This window comes from Canis aureus, chromosome 6, assembly GCF_053574225.1.
Source record: "Canis aureus isolate CA01 chromosome 6, VMU_Caureus_v.1.0, whole genome shotgun sequence".
NCBI classification, from domain to species: domain Eukaryota; kingdom Metazoa; phylum Chordata; class Mammalia; order Carnivora; family Canidae; genus Canis; species Canis aureus.
Window position 1 is genome coordinate 45,304,830 of NC_135616.1, and position 20,548 is coordinate 45,325,377.

Here is a 20,548-nt window from a genome sequence, read left to right on the forward strand (position 1 = left end):
TGTGTCCGTCTTGGGTGTAGATATCCTCTGTCCCTGTACATGGCTATTACAAACCATCAATTATCCTCCCTGAACTTTTTTTCTTAAAATTTTTTTAAAAAAGATTTTATTTATTTATTCATGAGAGACACAGAGAGAGGCAGAGACATCGGCAGAGGGAGAAGCAGGCTACATCCAGGGAGCCCAATGTGGGACTCCATCCCAGGACCCCAGGATTGTGACCTGAGCCAAAGGCAGACACTCAACCACTGAGCCACCCAGGCACCTCCCCCCTTTTTAAAGATTTTATTTTCTCCAAATTTTTATTTAAATTCTAGTTAAATAACATATAGTGTAATATTGTTTTCAGGAGGAGAATATAGTGATTCATCACTCATATATAACACCCAGCGCTCATCATAAGTGCTCTCCCTTATCACCATCACCCCTTTACTCATCCCTTGCTTACCTTCTCTCCAGCAACTCTCAGTTTGTTCTCTATAGTTAAGAGTCTTATGGTTTGCTTCCCTCTTTTTTTCCCCTTCTCTTATGTTCATCTGTTTTGTTTCTTAAATTTCACATGAGGGAAATCATAAAGTATGTCTTTCTCTGACTGACTTATTTCCCTTAGCATAACACCCTCTAGTTCCAACCACTTTGTTGCAAATGGCAAAGTTTTATCATTTTTAATGGCTGAGTAATATTCCATCGCATATATACAATACACACTTCATCTTCTTTATCCATTCATCGGTTGATGGACGTGTGGGCTGTGTCCATAATTTGGCTGTTGTAGAAAATGGTGCTATAAACATTGGGGTGCATGTATCCCTTCGAGTCAGTATTTTTGTATCATTTGAGTAGGTACCTAATAGTACAATTGCTGGGTTGTTCATCCTCCCTATATCCTGATGGTGCTAGTCTTTCTTACTCCTTTTGCTTGCTTTCTGGCCTCCACTTTGAGATCTTCTTTCTCCCCTCCCATCCCCTCACTTTCTTTGGGGCTTTTCCCTTGGTGCTGAGGCCACTTTACACACTGCCCAGCAAACTGGGCCCTTGCCAGACTGCACTCACTGTGTGCTTCCCAAGGCAGGCTCCCATCCTCTGAGGTCCAGGCTCCATCTCCCTGCCTGACAACTCCCCCTGCTCTCTCCTGCGGACTTCAACTTGATGGGTTTGGAACTGAGCTCATCATCTTTCTTGTCAGACCCCCGCCCCCATGGTGTTCTCCCTCATTAAAAGGCACCCTACTCACGCAGGTGCTCAGTCCAGAAACCAGAAACCCTCTTTTCCTGTTCCTCCTTATTTCCTCTCACCCCCACCCCATAGCCCATCATCACATGACTAATATCTACTTGCTTCTTCCCCTGCCTTCCTGATCTCCAGGAGAGCTACTATCATCTTCTGGCTGGATTCCCAGATTCTTGTAGTTTCCTAGCTGATTTTCCTGCTTCCACTCCAGCCTCTGCCTCACCCCATCCAGCCCACCCCACCTCATGTGCTGCAGCGTAGCCACGACATTTAACATCCTACCTTGTATTTCACCATCCAGAGCCTTTCATTGGTTCTTATTGATTTTAGGATAAAGACCAAAATCCTTGACAAGGTTCAGGTGCCCCTCACCTCCTGACCCCTGGCTCTCCAGTCTCAGTTAGCATGGATGCCCAGCTCTCTAGTTACTGCCAAGGTTTTGCAAGTACTTTCAGTGGTTTATTGAAAAAGCTTGATTTAGGAGCCACCTGGCTGGCTCAGTCCGTTAAGAATCCAAATGTTTATTTCAGTTCAGGTCATGATCTCAGGTCATGAGATGGAGTCCCATGTCAGGCTCCACACTGGGTATGGAGTCTGCTTAGGATTCTCTCTCTCCCTCTGCCCCTCCCTCCATCTCTCCCTCCTTAAAAAAAAAAAAAGGATTAAAGTTCCTTTCAGCTGATGGTTTTAGTAGTCATTGATGATTGTGGCCTAGACCCATTTTTTAATTAGTGGCTACCATTGCTTCTGGATTTATTAACTGGACTTCTAAAAGAATAAGTTCATCGAGTGTTTGGTTACCTAGAAATACAAGCTGAATAGGAAGGCAGGATAAATGCTTGACTTTTCCTTCATTTAGGAAAGCAGGAAAATGTGTTGGTACCTTAATAACCTCCAAAGACAAGCAATGCAGGCTTTTTTTGGTGGTGGTGGTGGAGAAGGAGGATGATTGGGGTCAGAAATGCTTGGATCTTTATAATTTTGTTGTTTTTAATCCACTGCAGTCATTAGTCTTTCTGACATTCAAATTGAAATTGTTCCATTTTTGGCCCTATCAGGTTGGGTCCTGTATCTTTGAGAAGATCCCGAGGTCCTCAATAGTTTTCTTACCTTTTTTTTTTTTTTTTCTTACTTTTGGACACAAAAGATATCCCTGGAACATCTTGTGTATTTTCTGCCATGGATCTGGACTCACCATTTCTCCAAAGAGCCATTTCATTTAAAACAAACAAGCTATAAATATATATATATATATATATATATATATATATATATATATAATATTAATAAATATATTTATTAAGTGAGTATATATATATTAAGTGAGTAAATATATAATATAAATTTATATATATTATATATATATTTAACTGAGTAAAGTATTTGAAAACCAAGAACCAGTTGCTAGGTGACCTCACTGTTCCTGGGATGCCATTGCTTCTAGGCTTTTTCAGTGGGCAGAGGCAGAAAGAAAAATTTCATTAAATCATGAATTTATGTTGATATTCAAATTAGGATATTTACAATATGGACATCAGGAATGCTCAGTGACATTAGGTGTCTTTGTTTCCCAGTCTGTTCAGTAGACAGTCACTGTTTATTAACTAATAGTACATATTAATGGTCACAAACTTTTTACTTAACCTTTCTGAATTTTACGTTTTTACCTCTTTTCTTTTATGCTGAAAATCTTGGTTCCTAAGATATTAAGATAATGAATTGCTCTATCTTTTTGTACCTATTGCTCTATGTACCTATTTTTCTATCTTTGTCTTTGGTCCTTAGGGTACACTCCACAGTTTTAGTTCTGTTTTATATTTATCTGTTTGGATATGGCACTTGAGGTGCAGTTAGATTCATTTGTTTCAGTTGGTCATTCTGAAAATTTTTAAATGTCTCTGCCCTTTGTTACTTTGATAATAAAATTATTTCCAGGGGATACACTTGAGTAAATACCCTGAGGACATGCATCCAGGAGAGAAGGGGCTCCTCCCATTGTACCTGTGCTAGCCTCCCACCCCTTGAACGCTGGCAGGGGTGTCAGCTCCACCTTTGCACAGGCCCCTCCATGCCAGGTGCCCTGCCAGGCCGTGGCCAGTGGCCATCTCTACCAACAAATGATGGAGATATTTTTATTACCACCTTTCAGGTGAAGAAACTGATTCTCAGAGAGGCCAAGTAACTGTCCAAAATCACACTATTAGTAAGTGGAAAGTCCAGAATTCAATCATGAATGCATCTTGTCTAAAACCCAGTATTTTTTTTTCTATTTTGCCATGTCACCTGTCAGTAGTAACCCCATAACATGTGTGATATTTCAGTCTAGAATTTGTTCTGCCCCAGTTCAGGAGAGGGTTAGCGTGTTTATTTTCTACTGCTTATGACTACATCTGGCATGTTCCTAGCAGCTTTCTTAGTAACAACCCAAACTGGAAACAACCCAAGTGCTCATCGTCAGTAGAGTGAGAAGGAAAGAATACAACGTGGGTGAATGTCAGAAATAGAAGGTTGCGTGGAAAAAACTAGACATAAAAGTATATACACTGGAGGTGACCATCTGTGTAAAGCTCAAAAGCAGACAAATAAATCTATGGTCTGTAAGTCAGGAGCCAGGCCAATGAATAGGAGGAGATGGCAGTCCTGGGCACCGGCTGCTCTATTTCTTGATTTGGGTGTTGGTTCCAGGGGAGTGTTTGCATTGTAAAAAAATCAATATGACATCAATATTATTATCCTTACTATCCTTATTTAATGGAAAAGGAAACCAAGCCTTGGAGAAATTAGATGATTTGCCCAAGGTCACAGAGAAGTAGCTCAGCTGAAACTCTAACTTGGTTCTCTGTGAGACCAGAGTCTGTTTCTTAACCACTGCACCACTGCAAGTGCATCAGAAGAGGGGCCCCGGGGGAGGCATTCTGGGAGCAGGAGGGGGAGTCTGGGACGTGACCTGGGAGGGCTGGGAGTTTGGGACACCATGGGGTACCCAAAACAGGGGCAGGCCTGGAGCAAAGTATATACCTGAAGCTCCTAGGAATGTCCTTGAGTGAGAGAGGCTGGATTTTGGCTCTGGGTTGAGTCATGGGGTCCCTAAATGACACTAGAGAGTAGGGATGAATCTTGGGGTCCAGTGAGCAGGATTCTCCAGTGGTGATCCTCTAAGCATGGTCTTGCAGCTCATCCCCCCCGCTTTCCTTTCCCTGCTACCAACCAGCATCCCACCTCTCCACTGCCAAGATAGCATCGTCACAGCAGGAAGGATAGGTCTCTGATGAACTAAGCTGTCAATTCTCAAAAATTAACCAGAATCAGGATTGCTTGGGTGGTGCAGTTGGTTAGGTGGCTGACTCTTGGTTTTGGTGCAGGTCGTGATCTCAGGGTCATGAAATTGAGCCCGGTGTCAGGCTCTGTGCTCAGTACAAAGTCTGCTTGAGATTCTCTCTCTCTCTCCTTCTGCCCCTCCAGCTCGTGCCCTCTCTTTCTTCCTCTAAAATAAATACATCTTAAAAAAAGAAAAACCTAACCACAATGAGTTTTCTAATACATTCTAACAAGTGTTTACACATCATGCCCAGGTACCCTGTATCACACCTTTGGGATGGCTGGAGATATATGGCAAAATGACAAGAGTAACAATTAGGTTACCAAAAGCCAAGATTCACTGTTGTATCATCTACTGCAACCTTGTAGAAAAATTGTAAAACTTGAAGCCTCTTTGAACAATTCATAAGCTTTCTATTTTCTTAGCAATACAAAGCACCTGAGGCCTGCAATTTATTAAGAGACAGAGGTTGTATCACCTGCTCAGCCCCTTTGAGAACAGATAAGCAGCTACTACAAAAGAGCCTCTGTTTCTCACCTCAGAGGCAGGCCTGTCAAACTTAGCCTGAGCTCAGAGCAATAAAATTCAATGAACAGCTGCCCTCTCCACACTGTAGCTCAGGAAGGATGGTTCTTAGCTTAGTGGTCCCACCGGCCCCATCTTGGCCCTTCAGAGACCATCTCTCATTCCTCATTGGCCCTCAAAGGCTGCTATGCTGTTCACTGTCCTCTCAGAGCTGGGTGGCAGGTATGATGGAGCATCTGAATAGCCCTCAAGACTTACTGAACCCGCCACCAGTGTTCACCTTTCCTGCTCCACATGTTAGGTCCTAATGTTTTGTTGTGATGGCTCATGTCGTTTTATTATAATAACTTCTTAAATAAATTAAGGCTTACCCTAAAGGAGGACAGAGCTACCCAATTTTCGGTATCTACACTGTATTCACATGTTGGATCTAACTTTCCAAATAAGATTTGCCAATACTGACACTCACTTCTGTAGATGGAGATCAAAGGACAATGAATAATGGCTTGCTTTATCCTGATCCTCACGTGGCACTACGGAAACGAAGGCTCTCTTCACCAGTGCAAGCGCAGACAGCACACCCTGGTGGCCAACCCAAGTAACTGTCATTACCTTATCAACTATAAAACAAAGTTACAAAAAGCCTCTGTATGCTCGCATCGCAGTGTGGACTTCTGCCACCCAATTTCTTTCTTTCTTTCTTTCTTTCTTTTTTTTTTTTTTAGGGCTTTTTGTTGCAAAACAAGACACAGATACAGAAAATCACATAAAACAAACGTATAGCATAATGAATCGTCAGGTGTATATTAGTTTTTAATTTAATACTTACTATTCAAAATTGAGTTGTTAAATTAACATTTAATTTAATATTGAGGGACCCCTAGGTGGCTCAGCGGTTAAGCGTCTGCCTTCGGCTTAGGGCATGGTCCTGGGGTCCTGAGATCGAGTCCCACATCAGGCTCCCTGCATGGCGCCTGCTTCTCCCTCTATGTCTCTGCCTCTCTCTCTGGGTCTCTCATGAATAAATAAGTAAAATATTTTTAAAAATGTAATATTGACATCCTATTATATTAATATTTAACGTATTATTATTTAATTATAAAACATATATTAATGAATCATTGTAACACCCTCGTAACTACTACCCGGGTCAAGAGATAAAGTTTTGCCAGCCACTGAGAAGACCCTCCATGTGTCCCTTACCCATCATACCCTTCTTCCCAAGTAACCAGTAAAATAATCACTTGCTCTTGTTACCTTGTTCTTTCACCCAAGTGAATACCCTGGGACTTTATGGTTGTCCATTTAAAATTTTTGATATGATTTTAAATCTCTAAATCTTCAAGTTTCCCCTTGATCCCTTTCTCAGCTTTATGGTTTATCTACTGAAAAACCCAAGTCCTTTGGCTGGTCAAATGCCCTACAGTCTGGATGTTGCCGATGACACACTCTGGGTGCAGTTCAGCATGTTCTGGATTTCCTACCACTGGGCAGCTGAATCAGGCTGAGGTTTGGTGAGATTTAGGTTCATCCCTTTGGCAAAAACATAAGTGGTGACATGATCTTGAATCAGGAGGCAGTCTGATTCTCTTTTGTTATGTTAGCAACCACTGATGCTTAATGCCTAAATCCATTAATTCACTGGGAGTGCAAAGTGGTAATATTCCATTTCCATCACTTCTATTTCATTTATTAGGGGTAGCATTTAAAAAAAGATTTTATTTATTTATTCATGAGAGACAGAGAGGCACAGATACAGGCAGAGGGAGAAGCAGGCTCCCTGTGGGGAGCCCGAAGTGGGACTTGATCCCAGGACCCCGGGGTCACACCCTGAGCCGCAGGCAGATGCTTAAATACTGAGCCACCCAGGTGTCCCTCCATGTAATATTTTCATAAAGAAATGCCACCCTTCATCTACCATTTGGTCACAGTTGTACAAATCATGTAGGAAAGGTAAGAAAAGTGCTTCATTCTTTCCAATTATGTACCATTTTTTTCCAGATAATTTTGCAATTTTCCCTAGCATCCTCCAAATGTGGTGATTTAAAGTTTTGTTTATTTGTTTGTTTTTTTAAATTAAGCTCTAAGGTGTGGTGTTTGAACTCACAATCCCAAGATCAAGTCTCATACTCTATTGACTGAACCAGCCAAGTGCCCCAAATTTTTAAAATATATGTAACTATGAACCTATGGATTTAAACAATTTCAGTCCCTTGGAATTAGTGAAGCAGAAACTGCTCCATCTTTGGCAAGTGGATGCCTCTTAAAATTGGCTCCTGAATACTTTTTACAACATCTAGTGGTCTACCATAGCTGTGTTGCAATCTGATATAATTAGTGATATGATGGGGCCAATGTGTACATTTCCTGTCCCAAACCAGGAATCAGCCATTTCTTTAAGAAGCCCTGGTGTCTGTTAGTGGGAAATAGCATTTCAAAATAATAATCAGTACTAAAGATACTCTTTTCTCCTGTGTTGGTTTCTGTTTTCTTTCTGAGCCTTTTCACTGGAGGTTATATGTTACAAATATATTTTTTAAAGATTTTGGGCACTCCAGGTGACTCAGCGGTTCAGCACCGCCTTTGGTCCAGGGCATGATCCTGGAGACCTGCGATCGAGTCCCATGTCAGGCTCCCTGCATGGAGCCTGGTTCTCCCTCTGCCTGTCTCTCTCTCTCTCTGTGTGTCTCTCATGAATAAATAAATAAAGTCTTTTTTTAAACAAATAAATCTTTTTTAAATAAATCTTTTTTATTTTTAAAAGATTTTATTTATTTATTCATGAGAGACACAGAGAGAGAGAGAGAGAGAGAGAGAGAGAGACAGAAACACAGGCAGAGGGAGAAGCAGGTTCCCTGCAAGGAGCCCAATGTGGGACTCAATCCCAGGACCTGGGATCACGCCCTGAACCAAAGGCAGGTGCCCAACCACTAAGCCACCCAGGCATCCCAGGTTATATGTTATAATAAACATATAAATAAATAAATACCCCACCTGTTCATACTGGTGCTTCAAAATCAGGACTACAAGGTTTTTCTTAACCTTTTCTCTTACAGCTATATACCTTTCTTTCCAAATCAAGTAGTTGGTTCTCAAAAACATAAATGGATAATAGAATATTCCATACTCACCCATTTGCTTTATCCTTAATACTCACACAACTGTCTTAAAGCAACAATAATAATATCACCACTGCCAATATGGTTACTCAAAACCATGGGCACCTGGTGGCTCAGTTGCCTTCAGCTCATAGGATTGAGCCCAGCATGGGGCTCCCTGCTCAGCCAGGAGTCTGCTTCTCCCTCTCCCTCTGCCTCTCCTCCCTGTTTGTGTGCACTCTCTCTCTCTAACAAATACAATCTTTTAAAAAATGTACTCAAAATGGTTTTAAAAAACCTTCACCTGTTATTGTCCTATTAAAAAAATATTGTTAGAGCATGTGGCCATTATAAATTTTACTCATGCTCTCTTAACTCTCATTTATTCTTAATTCCACATGTATACATACACATATATATAGCATAATGTTCACACAATTCACAAAACACTTTTCACTTACACTCTTCAGAGAATTCAGTAGGGATTATTAATTTTTTCTGCCTTAAATGAGAAAATGAGGCTTAAAGTGGCCGAGCATCTTGTAGGAGGTCAGGAGAGCAAGGAGCAGGCTAAGCCATACATCCTTGATCTTGCTCTCATTTTTGTTGGTGTCGTGGGTCATTTCTATCTTCTATATACAAGAAGATATACACATGTGTGGATGTGCACACACACACGCACACACACACACACACCTCTTCTCCCTGTCACTAACTCTATTAAGTCGTCCTTAAATTTTCCTTTATATTCAATTTTCTTCAGGGATAAATCAGGCATCCGCCATTATAGGAGGCTCATGGTGTTTTTGCAAGTCCTATCACCAGGTGTCGCCATAGTACACCTCGGCGTGCTTCTCACGTTGGTGACTTCCAAGGATTATTCTTTCAGCGAATTTTAAATAAATACATCATGCAACTTAAAACAGCCCAAAGAGCGTAATGCGGATGAAACAGGTGAAGAGACACACTGTTCAAGAAGACCAATGAAATACAAACCATGGTAAGAGGGTGTTTTTTTTCCATTTTGCATTTGCTTTACAGGTAACAGGAAGGTAGATGCTTCATGGAAATACACAAGTCGTTTCAAAAAAGAGCTGTTATGAGCTGTTTGTGCCTCCCCCAAAATTCATATGTTGAAGCCCTAATCCCCAGCTATGGCACCTTTGGGAAGTAGTTTTTAGATTAGGTCATGAGGATGGGACTCTTGTGATGAAAATAATGTCCTTGTAAAAAGAAAGAGAGCCACAAGATCCCCCTCTCTCTGTGTCCTCTACCAGAAATGGGATCAACTGGCCAGCCCCCACTCCCCTTGGACTTCTCAGCCCATAAGAACTAAATTTCTATTGTTTAAGGCACCCAGTCAGTGTGGTATTTTGTTATATCAGCCTAAGCATATGAGACAAGTGTCCATATTTTCCCTATTGTGATTTTCAAATAATGTAGATACAAAATTTCTAAGCCCCTTTGCATGTTTGCTTTTGTAATCCTAAATCCTTGAGCGTAATTTAGAGCAGAGTGCTGGGATGGAGGATGGGGGAAGTGTGGTATGGATGCTAAAGAAATGTAAAAGCAGCTTCTGCTCTCAAGAAGCTTCCAGTGATAAGCAAACCCTTGTGAAAACAAAGTACACAAGGTAATTTATGATCTAGGACCAAAATGACTTCAAATCATAAGGGCCATGTTGCAGGTTATATTCTACACAAAGCTGACTCTGAGACAGTGTTTGATGTGCAGAGTATTCATTAAGGATTGCCTTGGGGATCAGCATCTGTGGAGGGGAGGGATCAGAAGCAGGACTGGGCAGAGGAAGAAGTCAAGCTGGGATGACAGCCCCAGCCAACCCCAGGTAGTGCTGGGCATTTTGGAACTAGAAGGGCCACCATCTTCAGAGATATCTTGATTTGGACTGAGATGGCTGGACCTTTTTACTCTGCTATATATCAGCTATGAATGTGGGTGGCCCCAGAAAAGGAGCAAATATTTGAAAGTGAACATAGAAATGTTAGTACTAAATCAGAACGACATGCTTGAGTATCACTGACATTTTTATGCTGCTAAGACAGATGAGTGATCACATTGACCACTGTCCAGTTTGTGGATGTCATAAACATAAATGACAAGGAAGTGGGCTATTTGGCCTTCTAAAGGTCAAGACGAAACCAAGCCAGTTAGCAGGTTTGGGCCAGATACTGAAACCAAAGCTCAACTTGCGTGCATCTCTGACCTTTTGCCCTAGAAATCCCATTTGGAGGTGTCTATTCTAACTGTAATGGACAAATGTTGACTCTGTTCAGCATCCATCCTTGTGAGGAGAGCACCCCTTCCCTTGGTCTAGGAGGCTCTTTGTGGCAGAGCTCCACACACTCAAGCAGCTGGGAAAATGAATTGAAGTTGGAAGAGGACAATCACAGTGTCCCCACGGGCTATCAGAGGTTGCTGTCATGGGAGGGAGGAGCTGTATGGGCAGGATGGAGGGAAACTCCTGGGCAGAGGGCTGGGATGACAGGGGTAAAGGGAAGGCCTTCCAGGGGCTGGATGTGGGAATACCCAGAGGTAGACAGGGAGAGGGCATGCCAGAGGAGGCCACTAAGAAGAGTCATCATGTCTTGCCCATTTGCGTGGAGGGTGGAAGGGAAGATTGTCATAGTTTGTCTCTAAGGCTGTCATGTCCTCAAGGGCTCTGGCTGTTGCTACCTCCAGATGAAATCTAACTTTGTAACTGGCCATCGAAAGACACAAGATGCCCTAGCTTCAGACATGCTTCATCAGCTACCATCTCTTGCTGTGGATACACCAGGGGCAAATGGTTAGTATAATATTTGCAATGTTTTCCCCACTTTGGATGGATTGTTATTGAATCAGTAAAGTCTTAGAGAGATCACATGGATCTTAGAAGTTGCTATGGTTTCTACTGAGTTGATTCAGATGATGCGAAGTCACACACACCTCCTTTTAGGGTTCAAAGATAATGGACATACTGGCGAACGTGATGATGGGCTGCAAGCATTTATTACTACTTTTGAAAAAACAATTTGTTTATTTTGAAATTCATTGTAAAGAAAATATATGCTAACATTTAAAAATTATGACAAAAGACAAATACTGCTTGATCTCTCTCACTTATATGTGGTATCTAAAAAGAAAAAAAAAAGCAAAACACCAAAGTCATAGGAAAAGAGATCACAAGTGTGGTTACTAGAGGTGGGGGGCATGGGGAGGAAGATGAGAAGGGGGGCAGAAGGCACAAAGTTCCAGGTACAAGATAACTAAGCACCAGGATGTCACCTACAGCACAGTGACTGTAGCTGACACTGCTATGTTGAATGAAGAGAGTAGATCCTAAGAGTTCTTACCACAAGGGGGAAAAATTTTTTTTCTTTGTATTGTATCTACATGAGATGTTAGATGTTAGCTGGACCTATTGTGATCACCATTCCATAATATGTGTAAATCAAACCATCATGCCATACACCTCAAATTTATAGTGATGTATATCAATTATTTCTCAATAAAACTGGAAAAAAACTAAAATATTATGATAAGACATGAAAGCATGAAAATACATTGCCAATCACCAGAAATATTCCACTTTCATATATGTGTATGTCTGTGTGTGTCTATATACATAAGTTGGAATCATAGTATATTTTAGTTTTATACCTTTTTACTTCACATCATAAGCATTTCCATACTATTGAATATTTTTAAAAAATAATTTTTAAAGATTACATGACATTCTATCAACAGATAAACCCTACTTTGTTGAACCATTCCCTTGTCAGGTCCTCTTTTTTTTTTTTTTTTTTAGGTCCTCTTTTTCTTAATATTATATATACCATTACCATGAATATTCTTGGTATGCATCTCTGATAATTTCCTTAGTATATTAATGAGAATCTCTGTGACAGAAGCCCAACTCAAAGTAACTGAAGCAAAAAATAGAACATGTTTGCTTATCTATTGGACAGAAGAAGAGCTGCCCCAGGGTTGCCACATGGTCCCAAGGGCTCGAACAAGGCACTCTCCTTCTGTCCTGTCCATTTCTCGCTGGGGTTCATCTTATTTCCTCCTATGCTATATAATCTTCCTGAATGAGTCAAGGACATCCTGTGAGATAGCTCTGGGTGTAAGTCATCCCAAGTCATAAACCCCAGAGGAAAGAAAATAATCTTCACACCAGTATGTAAAAATCCCTGGAAAGGGCTCTAATTCCCTGGCCTGGGGTATGCGTGGACACCCACTTTGGACCAACCACTGTGTCCAGGGGGTGGTCACTATGATTGGCAGCTTTCACTAGAACCACGTGGTTGAAAAAGAGAGGAAAAATTCACCAAGGGAAGGGATGCTGTCTCCACAAAGATGGATGCTGGACAGAGTCAACATTTGTCCATTACGGTTAGAATAGACATCTCCAAATGGGATTTCTAGGGCAAAAGGTCAGAGATGCACGTAAGTTGGGCCTTGGTTTCAGTATCTGGCCCAAACCTGCTAACTGGCTTGGTTTCGTCTTGACCTTTGTATAATGTTTTTTTTTTTTTAAAGATTTTATTTATTTATTCATGAGGGATACAGAGACAGAGAGAGAGGCAGAGGCACAAGGCAGAGGGAGAAGGAGGCTCCACGCAGGGAGCCCGACGTGGGACTCGATCTTGGGTCTCCAGGATCACGCCCTGGGCTGAAGGCGGCGCTAAACTGCTGAGCCACTGGGGCTGCCCTTGTCTTGACCTTTGGAAGGCCAAATAGCTCACTTCCTTGTCATTTATGTTTATGACACTACAAACTGGGCAGTGGTCAATGTGATCACTCATCTGTCTTAGCAGCATAAAAATGTCAGTGATACTCAAGCATGTCGTTCTGATTTAGTACTAACATTTCTGCATTTACTTTCATCTATAGGCCACATTCTTGATGTGACTTGGCGTGGAAATCTCCTTATCCCCTTCATGTTGGGATTCTATCAGTTAGCGGGGTGTTCATGTACCACAGAGGCTGCTCTCCAGGTAAGGTCGTGAGCATGGGAAGGAGGAGAGTCTAAAGGGCCTCAGTGGACTTTGGATGACCTTGGATGTTGGGATCCATCCATCTCTGTTCAAGAGATTAAGAGCCAATGGCTTGAGAGGTGGAGGAAGCCTCTCACTGAGTGCAGAGAATATTTTAAGTTTTACCTGATCTTTTAAGATGATTATTTAAAATGTTTGCACGGTCAAATTTGTATGCCCTGAGGCCAGTCCCCAGTGTCCCCATTCCTTGGCCATGACTGTGAACGGGGCATGTTGGAGACAGAACTGCTGGAACCAGACCCTCTACCCTGTTCTTTTTTTTTTTTTTTTTTTTACCCTGTTCTTTAACATTTCTCCCATGGAGAGGGGAGGGAGAAATGGGACTTACAGGCTCCAGTCTTCTAATCCAGGGGCATGATCTCTGCCTCTGTTTCCTCAGGTAATCTTTAAGCCTTTCAAAGTGTCATCTTTCCCATATGGGTGTCTGATTTTTCATCTGTAAATAAAATATTTGAGAGTCATTCTGAATGATTGATTTTGCCTACTTCTACACATTCCACTACCTGAACTGGAGATGAAGTTATATCAAATTGTCCCGTTTCATTCTGTCGCCTTCCTTGTGGGACCCAATTCAGAGTGGCATTGGGCACATTCTGTTGTGTCTTGTGTTCATGTTTATTTCAGGGAAATTATAATACCACCAACACAATGTTGGCAGCATTAAAATCCTGGATCCTAGAGACAGCCAAGATGAGCTTAAAGAGATTACCGACTGTCTTGGGAATGTGCTGGTTGTTGTTATGTATGACATGGCAGCCGGAAGTCAGCAGTTCATTTTTCAAATGAGTTTCTTTTATTTTGTTATTCATAGTTTTACTTATAGTAAAATGCACATAACACAAAATTTGCCATCTTACCTGTCATAAATGTATGGTTGAGTAGTGTTTAAGGAAATGCACATTGCTGTGTAACAATCTCCAGAGCATTTTCGTCTTGCAAAACTGAAACTCTATACACACTAAATAATAACTCCCATTTCCTTCTCTCCCCATCAAGGTCTATGGCCCCCTTTCCCTGAATCTGGGTGGGCTCCATGCCTGCTTTGAGCAAAAAAATATGATGGAAGTGATGCCTTGCCAGTTTGGGGTCCATGCCTTAAGAAACTGGCAACTTCCACTTCCTGTCCATTTGAACACTCTGAGGGCTCAAACCACCATATAAAAAGTTATCCCACTATTCAGACCAGCACACTGAAGAGGCACATGTTGACTCCTTGGTGGACATTCCCATTCTTCTAGGAATCCCTGCCACCTTGCCAGGCAGGTGAAGGAGCTGCCGTGGAGCCTCTCAAGCATCCATCCACCAGCTGAATGTGACAATGTCCAAAAGAGCAAGCTTGCAACAGAGGGGTTCCATGTGATCCCAACCCAGCTGGTGCCTACCATGGCGGGAATGGAAAGCAGGGGCCATGGAATGGACCAGTTAAGTGGAGGGTAGTTAGGAGCATGTCTGTCATGTTTGAATAAAAGTGTAAACATTTGGGGCACCTGAGTGGGTCAGTTAAGTATCTGACTCTTAATTTTGGCTCAGGTCATGATCTCAGGGTCCTGGGATGGAGCCCCGAGTCAGGCTCTGAGCTCAGAGAGGTGTCTGCTTCTCTCTCTGCCTATCTCCCTGCTTGGACACACACTCTCTCTCTCAAATAAATAGATCTTTTTTTTTTTTTAAGTGTAAATATTTAGGGGCATCTGGGTGGCTCAGTCGGTTAAGCAACTGCTGTTGGCTCAAGTCATGGTTTCAGAGTCCTGGGATTGAGCCCCGTATTGGGCTTTCTGCTTGGCGGGGATTCTGCTTCTTCCTCTCCCTCTGCCTGATGCTCCTGCTGCTTGTGCGCTCTCTCTCCCTGTCACTGTCAAATAAATAAATAAAATCTCAAAATAAAATAAAAAGCATAAACATTTATCTCACAGCACTACCCTTGACTCACAAAATAAATAAAAAAGACAATATTTAAAGAAATAGAAAAGTTAAGTACATGTTATGTACATCAATTACTATGTTGCTCTAGATTTTGCTTCTTGAGTCTGAAGCCTTTCAGTGCTTCTCTTAAGTGTGCCTACGGGATGTGTGAATATGCAGATGTAATAGGTTGGTTTAAAGCCTGAGATGCTGTAGGTCCACCCTCCACACTCTGAAGAGGAAAAATTGAGGTTCTGGTTGGTGCTGGCGGGCATCCAGCACTCACAGGTGTGGCCTCACCATATTTTTTACCAAAAGCTTTAATGAGCAATTCACCCAACTGAAGTGTACAGCTCAATGACATTGGCGCATTCACAGAGTTGTGCAACCAGCAGCATAATCACCTTTAGAACATTTCATCATCCTAGAGAACTTCCTGTACAAATTAGCAGTTACTTTCCTCCTCCTCCCTCCAACCTAAGGCAACACCAATCTATTTTATCTCTACGGACTTGACTCTTCTGGGCATATTCAAATAGAACCATGGGATAGGTGGTCTTCACTTAGCATGTTTTCAGGTCCATCTGTGTTGTGGCGTGTATCACTACTTCACTTCTCTTTATTGCCCGGTAATATTTCATTGTATGGATATACTCACGTTTTGTTTATTCATTCACCAGTTGGTAGATACTTGGGGTTGTTTTCGGCTCTTAAGAATGATGCTGCTATCAATATTCATGTGCAAGTATATGTGTTGACAGTTTCAATTCTCTTGGGTGTGTATCTACAGGTGGATTCACAGGGTCACATGGTAACTTTTGACAACCTGCCAAGCCATTGTCCAAAGGGGCTGTGCCGTGTTTACATCGTCACCCAGCAGTGAGGTTTCCATTTCTCCACATCCTCTTCAACAATTGTTATCTTTATTTATTTTTTAAAATAAATTTATTTATTTATTTTTAAAGATTTTATTTATTTATTCATGAGAGACACACAGAGAGAGGCAGAGACACAGGCAGAGGGAAAAGCAGGCTCTATGCAGGGAGCCAGACGGGGACTCGATCCAGGGTCTCCAGGATCATGCCCTGGACTGAAGGTGGCGCCAAACTGCTGAGCCACCCTGGCTGCCCCACTTGTTACCTTTAAAAAAAAAAAAAAAAAAAAAAAGGTAGTACCTTTATTTATTTTTTTAAAGTAATCTCTATGCCCAGTGTGGAGCTCAAACTCAGTGACCCCAAGATCAGTAGTAGCATGCTCCACCGACCAAGTCAGCCAGGCATCCCTATTATTATTATTTTTTATTATACTTTTTTGAGTGGGTGTGAAGTGATAACTTGTTCTGGTTTGAATTTACATTCTCCCAAGGGCTACTGAGCCATTTTTGAGCATCTTTTCATGCATTGATTGGCCATTTGTATATCTTCTTTGGAGAAATGTCTGTTGATATTTTTGCTTATTTTTAAATTCTGATATTTGTCTCTTTTTTTATTATTGAGTTGTAAATATACTTTGTATACTTTGTATGTTCTTGATGCAAATTCCATATCAGAGCTATGATTTGCCAATTATTTTCCCTCAGTCTCTGGGTTGGATTTTCACTTTCTTGATGATATCCTAAGAGGCAGAAAAGTTTTTAATTTTGATGAAGTCTAATTTATTTTTTCTCTTGTTGCGTATACTATTAGTGTCACATATAAGGCTTTCCCCAAGCCAAGGTCATGAATATTCACTCCTAGTGTTATGTAGTTTTAACTTTGACATTTAGGTCTATGATTTACTTGGAGGTAGTTTCTGTGTATGTTGTAAGGAAGGGGAAATCCAGTTGTTGCTGTGCAACTAGTTGAAAAGATTGCTCTTTCTCCATTTAATTGTCTTGGCACCCTTGTCAAAAAATTCAATAGGCAAAAAGTCAGTCACAAAAGTAAGGGCTTATTTTTAGATTCTCAAAGCTATTCCATTGACCTCTCCATCTGCCCTCATGCCCTCACTGTGCTGTCTTGATAACTGTAGCTCTGTACTAAGGATTTGCAATTGGGGAGTGTGAGCCCCTCCAACTTTGCTCTTCATTTTCAAGATTTTTTGGCTATTCTGAAGCCCTTGCAATTCCAGATAAATTTTTAGGGTCAACTAGTTGATTTCTGCTAAAAAAAAAAAAAAAAAGTCAAGTGGGATTCTGACAAGGATTGTTTTGGATCTGTAATTAATCTTGGGGGAGTGTTGGCCATCTTAACAGTATCAAGTCTTCCAACCCATGAACATGGGGTGTCTTTCTATTTATAGTATTCAGGTCTCCTTTAATTTCTTTCAAGAACGTTTTGCAATTTTTAGAGTACAAGTTTTACACTTATTTTGTTCCGTTTATTCCTAAGTATTTTATTCCCTTTGGTGAAATTGTACATGGAATTGTTTTCTTAATTTCATTTTTGCATTGCTAATTGTTGTTATAGAAATACAATTGATTTACGTATATTAATCTTGAACCCTGCAAATCTTGCTAAACCTATTAATTCCAAGAGTTTGTTTTAGTGGCTTTCTTGGGATTTTCAATATGCAAAATTATGTCATCTTCAAATAGAGATAGTTTTGTATTTCTTTCTTTCTTTTTTTTCTGTTTTGCCTAACTGCCCTCTCATCAGATTTTTAGGGCTGTCATGATCACCTTGATTGGTTAAGTCTTTAACATTCCAGTTGTTACACATTTGGAATCATGAGCCCAATTTGGGTTTCTAGGCTGAGAAGAGCCTTTCTTTTAATAAGCTGGCTGGCCCTATCAGAGGGTGTCAGCTGTCTCCCAAGTTCTGCCTGTTAATACCATTAAAAAGAAAACCACAAGGCCAAAATGGCATCACTTAGGCCAAGTCAGCAAACCAAGACTGAATACCTAATCTAATTGCCTTTTCAACTCCCAACCCAACCATGTAGCCTTTAACCAGTCAACATGGAATTTCCTTTTTTTTTTAAAGTTTTTTTTTTTTTTTAAGATTTTATTTATTTATTCATGAGAGAGACACACACACACAGAGGCAGAGACACAGGCAGAGGGAGAAGCCGGCTCCATGCAGGGAGCCCGACGTGGGACTCGATCCCGGGTCTCTAGGATCAGGCCCTGGGCTGATGGCGGCGCTAAACCGCTGAGCCCACCTGGGCTGCCCAACATGGAATTTCCTGGTCAGTACTAGGAAATTTACTGACAGACCCTTCCACTTCCCTTAAGAGGGCAACTTTGCCTAAACAATACAGTTCTTGCTAACAAATTCTTTTCTTCTCCTTTTGAAAAATTCCCCCTTTCTGCCTTTAAAAATCTTGCTTTTGTTTAGCTGAGCAGAGCTCCCCTTTTGCTAGATGGGATGCTGCCCCATTCATGATTGATTGATTGATTGATTGATTTTCACAAATCATTTAATAAAGCCAATTAGGGGGAGCCTGGTTGGCTCCATGGGTTAAGCACGTGACTCATCTTTTTGGCTTAGGTCATGATCTCAGAGTCCTGAGATTGAGCTCAGTAGGGAGTCTACTTGAGATTCTCTTTCTCCCTCTCCCTCTGCTCTTCTGTCTTCACATGTGCACTCTCTCTCTCTCTCTTTCTCTCAAATAAATAAATAAATCTTAAAAAAAAAAAAAAAAAAGCCTAGGGACACCTGTGTGGCTCAGTGGTTGAGTGTCTGCCTTCGGCTCAGGTCGTGATCCGGGGAGCCTGGGATCGAGTCCCACATCGGGCTCCCTTCAAGAAGCCTGCTTCTCCCTCTGCCTGTCTCTGCTTCTCTCTCTGTCTCTCATGAACAAATAAATAAAATCTTTAAAAAATTAAAAAATAAAGCCTATTGGATCTTCAATCTACTCAGTTAAAGTTTGTTTTATAATAATACTTAGCATTAATACTTAATGAAGGAGCCACCTAAGGTGAGTTTCCTTCATAGTCAAAGCTGATGGCCTCACACCTTGGGAACCCCAGAGGCACTCTTCCTTGCCTCTCTGCTTAGGATCTTCCCTAGGTGAGCATGGTGGGCCTCTGTGTTCCATTAATGTCCAGAAGCAAAACTGTATATGGTTGTACATATTAGATCACAGATTCAATGCTGTCCAATAGGACTTTCTGCAGTGAAGGAAATAACCTACATATGCACAGTTTAACACAGTTGCCTCTCTCCACATGTGGCTCTTGAGTGCTTGAGATGTAACCAGTCCTGCTGAGGAACTGAATTTCTGATTTGAATTGATATAAATAAATTTTAAAGAGCCACATGTGGCCATTGGCTACAGCATCAAATAGTGCAGTTCTATATAGGAAACCTAGAAACATGGGCACCAGAGGCCTCCCCTGGCACTGACATGTCTGCTTCTGGAGCAGAATTTCAATAAAAAAGTATCATCTGGAAAAGTTTGATAAATCTAAATAATTTAAAGCAAAGTCTTTATGCTAATGAGGAAAAAGGCCATACCTTTAAAGTTTTTAGGCACCAGACAAAAGTCTCATTGCAAATAAAACATTTGGAGGGTTTAAAAGAGAAATCTCAGGGGCACCTGGGTGGCTCAGTAAGCGCTTGACTCTTGATTTTGGTTCAGGTCGCCATCTCAGGGTCACGGGATCAAGCCCCATGTCAGGCTTATGCTCAGCGTGGAGTTGACTTGAGATCCTTTCTTCTCTGCCCTCGGCAGCCCCCCTCTAAAATAAGCAAATAAATAAGATCTTTAAAAGAGAAATCTCAAGTTTTTTTTTTCTAAAAATAGGATCTTACTAAACAAAAACTTTACCACCAAAATAAAAAGGGCTTTGGGGATTGTAAAATTGTAGATTAAGAGAATTATAGTTATAAATGGCATGAGTTTGGATTCATATTATACTTTCTTTCTTGCTAATGAGTCCTTTCTTCATTTATCAGGAAAGCTCTGACAAACCAGGTGGAAAACTGTCCCGATAACCAGGTATGTTAGCTTGGCCATGCCAGCAGTTCTTGACCCTGGTTGTACCCTAGAACCATTTGGTATTATTTAATATGACACGGATACCTGTCCCCCATCTCTAGAAATTCTGATTTGATTGTACCTGGCCCAGACTGGGGCCAGACTAGACCTCCTAGGTGATTGTCCTCATTAGACACTAGCCTGGCTAATCACCACCAGGTGATTCTGAGATGCCAATGGAGCAGAATACCACTGACCTCTACGGCAGAGGCGAGGTGCTGGTCACCCTCATCTGTTCGTGCTGTTAAGAAAACTGAGACATAGACTCTCAACCTCGTGTGTAAATACAAATTCAAGAAAGTCCTGAATTTTATTTTACCTTGTTGCATATGTGTGTGTGGGAGGAACGATAATCCTCTTCTTAACACACAAAAACTCACAGGTGTACAGAAAATGGAAATGTCTATTTTGGTGGAATTACTACGAATGAAGAAATTATTAAGTGAGATAATCAC

General features: G+C 41.3%; 1 long non-coding RNA gene across 7 annotated transcripts in view; it reads left to right on the plus strand.

Annotated features, from left to right (window-relative positions):
• LOC144316006 (uncharacterized) overlaps positions 1–20,548 on the plus strand; it is a 55,608-nt gene that overhangs the window by 14,720 nt on the left and 20,340 nt on the right. For 6 of the 7 annotated variants that reach the window (XR_013381752.1, XR_013381750.1, XR_013381749.1 and 3 more), the window contains 3 exons: positions 8,936–9,172; positions 13,069–13,172; positions 20,012–20,054. This is a non-coding gene — a long non-coding RNA (uncharacterized LOC144316006). The remainder of the gene's footprint in view (positions 1–8,935; positions 9,173–13,068; positions 13,173–20,011; positions 20,055–20,548) is intronic. The other variant, XR_013381747.1, reaches the window with a different exon arrangement.